Source organism: Merops nubicus, unplaced genomic scaffold, assembly GCF_000691845.1.
Source record: "Merops nubicus isolate BGI_N331 unplaced genomic scaffold, ASM69184v1 scaffold12617, whole genome shotgun sequence".
Taxonomy (NCBI): domain Eukaryota; kingdom Metazoa; phylum Chordata; class Aves; order Coraciiformes; family Meropidae; genus Merops; species Merops nubicus.
The window spans coordinates 2,991-10,814 of NW_008618381.1; positions in this window are offsets into that span (position 1 = coordinate 2,991).

Below are 7,824 nucleotides of genomic sequence, written 5' to 3' on the forward strand. Positions count from 1 at the left end.
AAAATCATTGAGCTTTTTAATTTTTTTTAATTTATATTGTGAAGTTGTTCCCAAATATAGACCTCTTTATCTGACTGTCTCAGCTTAGTTCAACCCTACCCACAAACCAAGAGACTTCAGAGGGCTAATTGCCTTATCTAGACAAATATCTAGTGACTGATCAGAGCACTGAAGGAAGGTATTGAAGCTACCAGATCCTGCTCTCAGAAGGCAGCTCCTCATGCTGTTAGCTCTAGACAGAGCTGCATTACAGCTGAGTAATAGGTTCTGCAAGCACATTATTTACAAGTCAGGCAGGTAGATGCTACTCATTAAAAAGCAGGCAGGTATGAAATCATACCACAGCAGCCACACTGGGTGAGAAGAGAAGAAATGGCATGTGTTTATGCTGACAAAACACCTCTGAGTAGATGCAACTTCTTGGCACAAAGCCACCCCAGCGAGGTTAGATTGTGTGGTTGGGGTTTGGCATCTTAAATTAACAAACACTGTAATCACAGCTCTTCTCCTGGGAGAAAAATCCCTAGAGAAGGTCTCAGCGTTTAAAGAAAACATTCATTGCCAGACAGAAGAAAATTACCTTATTTTGAGTTTTACCAGGTTTCACCTGATGCTCATCAATGACATTTTTCCTGTGGAAAAGCATTTATGATTTCCTTCCCCTGTTAGAGCAGCAGGATGACGTGATAACAGATGTCACTGATAGTACAACACGTGGTAAGGTGCTCTGTGCTCCAGAGACCTCTGTGATGGCATTATCCTGCTCTTTGCTCGAGATGTGTTCTTTAATAGACATTTAAGAAGAAGTGTTAGAGTGCAAAAAATTGTCTCCTTGAATTTCATCCTGAAGGACACATCCTCCAGTTCTTAGCCAGCACAGAGTGTCACTGTGCCACTTGCTTCTCCCATCCTTAGTGCACCAGAGGTTTCTTCCTTGTGTGTTCTGTGTTTGGACCAAGATCTTGACCATCACAGCATTGCTGTGGCCCAGAGCAGACCTCATCACAAGACAAAATCATGCCAGTTTGCATTAGTGATGCTGTAGGGATGTCAGTAGAATGCTGCAAACGCAGATAGTCTCAAAATCAAGAGTAGGCTTTAATGCCAGTGGAAAACCATCAGTGGCAGTTGTTTACAGCAGCTTCCCCATGAAGATGAGAGGCTCCTCTTGCTAAATCTCTGGACAGATGAACTCACTGCTAAGACAGGTCGCCCTTAAGAAGGCGTTGTCATCCATCCAGTGTTTGTTTTTAGTAGAAATGAGAGAGGGAGTGGGATTAGAGGCGGGTTTAGCCCTAACACAGCCACACTCCGTCTGGGTGGCTTTGGTTGAATCACTTCACTCCTCTAGGAGTATCCTGTGCATTGTGAGAGTCATTGTCTTGGGGTTGAAAGAGGACGTTGACTTTATGCCAGGAAAAGGTACACAGAAGGAAAGCTCAGGGGAATGGTGACTAAAGAAAGCTTTTCTGGGCAAAGAAAGCAGCTGGGACATGTTTGTACCACTGAGGTGGGGACTCCATCATGAGGAAGGGGAAAATCAGCTGGGACTTTGTAAACTCCAGCAGAAAAGGGTTTGCCTTCCTAATTGTCATCTTTAGGGCAGTGCACGTGGGCTGAACTTTTGAAGCTTGTGATTTTTCTTTTTCTTTAACACTCAGCATACCTGCTGAGAGCAGTCAAGGCTTTTTCCTTCCCTTCTCTTCAGGTTATGCTAAGAAACACAGCAAAATTTTTGGTTCTTCAACTACATGAACAGGAGCCAAGAAAATATATGGGCAAATAAATGCAGATGTGCTCAGCCTGACCTAGAGCTTTTCAGGAGTTTTACCCCATGTTTGCTGCTGTTTCATAGTTTCCTTCAGTCTTAGACACGATAGTTGTTAAAACTAACAACAAACAAGCAGCAAAGTCAGGAATAAAACCAGATGTTGGAAGTCAAAGGGACTTGTTGAAGGGGGTTTTGGGGTTGAGTGTTCTTCTTTTTTTTTTTTTTTTTGAGACTGGTTTGAATAAACAGAAAAATAGCAGCAGTGCTGAAAGAGGTTTCTTTTTAAATTGTCTGTGTGAACCTTCTGTTTTCACAGGGAGGCTGGAAATGAAAACTGAAGATGAGGTGGATTCTCTGAAAGATGGTGACGAGAGCGCGGCCGGCGAGGAAACGGTGAGTGCAACTTCTGCCCTGTCACCTTGGGTTTTGTATGCTTGTTCCAGCAATACTGCCATGCTGTGACCAGCCACCTAACCAGCTGATTTCCTTTCTGTAGCCTTTGCAAAGCTGAGCAGTATCTATCACCAGGATGGTGTTTTAGCCTTTTAAAAAGAACATGGGCTTTTTTAGACCTTGTGTTTTTCAGCTGCTGGCTTAAGCCACATTTATGTTGTCTTGGTGACATTGAGGTTGACCCAAAAGGTTCCTCGTGAGGCTGGGCTGTGTACCAAGACTGAAATAGAATTTTACAGTAAGCAATGCCCCTTAACGTGCTCGGGGCTGGTGATGCTGTGTGGCTGCACCTCTGAGGTCCCTCCCTATGCATGCTTCTGGCGAGTCTCGTGATCCCCTCTCGGGCTTTGCCCCTCCAGGGAGTTTTTGGCAGAGGAGGTTGTGGCTGTGGTTGGTGTCTGTGTGTGCACAGACTCCAAAGTCTAAAGGCATCACTGGATGGAAGTGTTAGTGCCTTTGGTGGAAGAAAAATTAATAGGAAGACATACAGGGATCAAATGTGGGGGAGACCCTGTGTTCCTCATGTCAGTGAAGCAATATGAAAAGGTCATGCCAGTCAGTTGGTATTGTTTTCTCTTACATGTGCTTTGCCATATTTAAGGACTGTTTATGATAAAAAATAAGTAACTATTTGGCTTGACAGAAACTTAATTTTGGTTTAAAGCACTCCAAATGCATATCGTACTTTACCAAGAGCTGGATTTTTTGATCTTACCTTTCCTAGCTGGGTTTACATTTTCTCCTGTATTATATATATATAGTTTCTTGTTCCTAAAAAAATACAGCATTCTGGAGATGCTCAGTTGCTGGTGGCCTGTGTTGGTGCATGTTGCTGTTGAGCAGCTGTGTTTGTGTGTTAGCATATCATTATGAAGCTGTCAAAAGAGAAAATATCACAGGGATGAGTTAACATTGCAGGGTGGAGCATCACAAAACTTCACTCATCCTGCAGTAAAAGCTCTTTAAGCAACAGTACAGTCTTGCCAAAGCTTGTAATAAAACTGGGTTTATTTTGCTTTTAACAAGTTAAGGCTTAATTTCTGTAGCTGTTTGCTTCACGTGTTAGCCAGGGACTAGAGAAAATAACTTTCCAAGTTAAGATTTGTGCTGTCTGATAACTAAGTTTTTATTTTTATTACTAGAATATGTGAGTGTAAAGATGCTGATGATTTTGTTTTTACCAACCCTTTATTAAAGGTAATTTTCATGACTAATACTTAGGTATCTGGTAGTGAATTAAGGTATCTTTAGAAAATGCAAATCAGGGCACTATCTTTTCCTTTCAAACAAGGAAAAACAAAAAGAAACTTAGTGAATTTGGCTTCCATTTTGAATGCTTTAGAGGCATTTTGATTTTGTGTGTGTGTGTCCTTTCTTCTCTTCCTCTCCCTCCCATCTCGTCAAACACCTCTTTAGAAATCTGGCTTTTCTGGTGCAGGAATGGGAGTGCCAGGGGATGGAAAGTTTGCTGCAGGACTGACAGGGTTTCCTGTTGCTAAGTTCAACAGAAACAAAACAACAACTGCACTATATTAAGGTCGGTTAAAAAAAAAAATCAGTGGAAGACTTATAAATAGAGCTTAATTCACACGTGTAGGTTGGGTTGGGAGCTGGCTGGTAAAAGACATTGTGCTCTGTGCATCTCCTGCCACGTCCTGTCTCTGCTTTATTTAGTGCTGACTTTTTTTTTCTTTTTGTAGCCAGAAGTCTTTCAGGTGTTCATTGCCTTCTCATTACAGAGCCATTTTGTGGTTAGTAAAAGTGGTTTTCTTCACTTGTTGCAAATAGAAATGTTGTTGCTTGCAGCTGGTCAGGAGCTGCAGGTATTGAGCAGTCTCACTGGTGCTGTCAGCAGCTTTGGGAGCTGCATTAACTCCTGGTTTATGGGTGAGAATTTGGCACCATGTTATATATAAATACACAACATGGAAAGTTATTCAGTTGCACAGGGTATTAAAAACAAAATAAAACAAACAACAACATTTTGGAGCCTAAAAAGTGGAGCTGGTTATAGAGTGCAAACAGGCTGAGTGACAGTAAGCTTGAGCACACTGGAAATAGAAAGGGGAAGATTCTCTTGATTTGGGTTCTGAAGGCTGAGGATGAGCTGGGTTCCTGGTGCCAGTATTATGTCTGTAAGTTAGTACATGCTTTCCCCTGTAGTCATTGCAGAAGACTGCCTGAGAGAGCCTCTTCTGCATCTCATGGAAAAGCTACAGCTGAAAAATGTTTAGGAAAATAATGGTTTGTAGGGTTATAAGCACTGAAGAGAAAATAATGGAAAAATATTTTTTTTCCAGTTACAATATGTTTTTTAAATGTCTGTTTCTTAAATCTCCAGAGTCTTTTCTTGGAGACTGTATTTGTTCAGCTATAGAAATTCTATAATCAGAATTTCCCAGGCTTCTTTTATGTTGGGCTCATCCTGCCAGAGGCACCCCTGGTCCTTCCTTCATTGCTTGGAGATCTTGACTAGAGCTGGGGCAACACCTTGATGTGATCTATTAAAATTAGACTTTAGCATTTCTTTAAAATTCAATAATTTAAGATTCTTAACTCTGATGAGAAATCTGGCTTGGGTTCTGCATACTGTGATATTAAAATAATTTAGAAGTGGCACCTGGTGGATCCAGGTTTACAAGAGTAAAATGATAGTTTGAAATGAACTGTACCTTGGTATATTTCTTTCCTTCTGTTGATCCCAGAAACTGGTTACAATTGATTATTTGTTGAATCATTGTCTTCATGTGGCAGGATGGGTAAGGTTGCACTGCTGGCTTCATCCAGCAGCTTCAGTTGTCTGAGCTGTGACTGACAAATTGCATCTGGCTGACCTGAGAAACAGAGTTCACTGGGAAATAGCCTTATTGTTGTATTCATTTAATTTCATTAGTTAGTACCTATTGAATTTAATGTATCCTACCTTCACCACATGAATTAGTTTTTAATTAATGTCTGTGTTTTCAGAAGTTGCAGTGTACCACATAAATGTGGCATTTCTAAATATCTTCACAGAGAATGGAACTGGAGGAAGATCTGTGCTTTCATCTCTCCACTGATCCAAGTAGTGCAGTAATTTGTGATGTATCAGCAAGGTCACTTTCTGAGAGGAAACTGACACTATTTTCAGTCATCCTTTGGAAGATGGAAGTGTGTTTATAACACTCTGAGGTGACATCAGGTTAGGAGTGGTTGCAGGCACTTGAGAGAACAAGGTCGGGGTTCAGAGTGACCTTAAGAAATAGGGGAGTGCATCCAGATAAGAGGTAAAAGCAGCCAGAGTGGTTCCTGAAATCAAAATGCCCATTTACTAAGTCCAGTTTAAGCTGGAGAGGGGATGGCTAGAGAAGGACTGAGGATTTATTTGTACACCACAGAGGAATCACAGCGAAAGGCCTATTGCAAAGAGACAAACCTTGGTTTGAATGGTATTGGAGGAGTGTCCTCTGTAGGGTGCAGGAGGTGATTTACTCGTGTGTGGTACTGTGAGGCATCGTGGGTGTCTCTGAGTCTGGGTTTGGGAGCCCTGCTCCAAGGAGAACACGGGCACTGGGCAGTGTCCACGAGGAAGCGGTGAGAAGAGATTAAGAAACGTGAGAAGTGGTCGAGTGGATTAAATTTATTCAGTACCACAAAAAAGAAAACTGTTGTGCAATCTAGCAGTCTGCCAACATGTAATAATGGTTATTAAAGTCTCAGATTTCCACAGCAGCTTAATTTACTGATTTGCTAATTTGCCAGGATGATTTAAGCTGGATGTTGAGAAAACATCCTGTTATCATGAAACTGTTGCAAGACCACCTAGGGAGGCAAGGAAACCTCCTTCCCTGGGAGTTACACAGATAAGATAGATGATGCTCTGTCTGGACAGAGAGCCAGGTCTGTTATTGCCCATTGCTTTTGGTTTGTAGGCTCCCAGGTTTGTGCTTTGCTGAACAGGGAGAAGATTATGGAGCAGCTTGGCCAGAGTCTGGCAGGGTGTGGAAAGGAAGGGGACGAGGATGACAGGACCATAGGAGATGGAGGTGGGAAAAGGGGATGGGCTGGACTGGGTGGAAAAGGGCTTGTGAGAGAGAGGAGAGACCCACATGACATGGGGATCCAGAGGTTTCTGCCCCACCGCAACTTTACTCTTCCATGTGTTGCTTCCCTGGAATCATCAGAGAAATGGAGAAAATTATGGTCCAGGTGTGCTTCACAGCTCAAAACTGCTGAGCCTTGTCAGTGACCCAAGGCAAGGGGTCCTTATAGTTCTCCAGGCTCATATTTGTTTTCTTAGCAAATAACTTCTCTAACGAACTGCTCAACCTGGGGGCCTGCGAAAATTTGGGTTGTCTGTGCACCCTGAAGTCTGTTTGCTCCATCCATAGGTGTGTAGATATGCACACACTATGGGATTGTGATTGCAAACCCCTGTTTTCCCAAGGGCCTGCAGAACAGCGTGGGAAGCTCCCCAAGAGCATCAGCAATTGCAGAGCGAGTGGCTGAAGTGTTAAAAACAAATCTGAGGAGGGTCCAGCAGTGGCAAGTGCAGCCTTAACAACAGGCTGCATCCTCACTCTGCCTCTTTAAAATCACTTGTGTCATTCTCCCTTGGTAAACGTTGTCCTGTAACTACAGTAAACATGGAAAAACCCAGCCAAAAAGGAGCCTGGCCTAAGCCTGGCATGAGTGCTGAAGGGTGACACACACATACCCACGGGGTCAAGGCTTTGAACTCGTCATCTGCGAGGCCATTTCTCACACCCACCAGCATCCTGTGTCTGCCCCGGGTGCTCGAGGCAGAGGCTCGAGGAGGAAATGGTGTCAGACTGTCGACCCCTGAGCAGACTCAGCAGCATGCAGAGGAGGTTGCTGGGGGTTTCTCTGCCTGTCCTGCGTGTCGCCAAGTGCTCCAGTGAGTCCACGGCATGTGCTCCGGGGTGTTACAATAAAAGCAGGGGGAAAGAGAAAGAAATACAAACCACACTGAGATTCTTGATTGGCCTTTACTATTACTCATGTTTTGAAATCTGTAGCAGGAACGTGTTGGTACAACTATTCTGGCAGGTTTTTTTGTCCTACACTTAATCTCTGGGTGCTGTGGTTCCGATGCCTTTTTCTCCCAAAAGCTGCCAATCCTCTCCTGGAGACAGTAGTTTCCAGTTCAGTCACAGGATTCACGGGTGTTAGTGAGAGAAACAGGAACGTGGACCCTGAGCCAAATCCTGGACTCAGCTCAAAGATGCTGCTCAGGGTTGAGCTCAGCACAAGCCTGCAGCAGGACGGGGCAGATGAAGGTGGCCACGGGGCTAGTGCTGGCCCTTGGTGATCTCTAGAGGTGGTGAGCTACTTCTCCTCTGTGCCTTCCCCTTGAGCCCCTACAGACCATATTTTTTAGTGGCAGAGATTGCTCCGTGTAGCCCTGATACTCTGGTTTTGCATCATTTCCTAATTTCCTCTAATAAAACATCTGGCTCTCTCATCCTCCCAGTATCAGCTGCAAAGGAAGTTTATCCCTCGACCTTTTCACACTTGTTGAAAGCATCAAGAGCTACCTGCAATTTTATTTCTCATCTGCAAATGCTGTTGCCTCAAAGGGCAGAGCTGTGTAGATATTC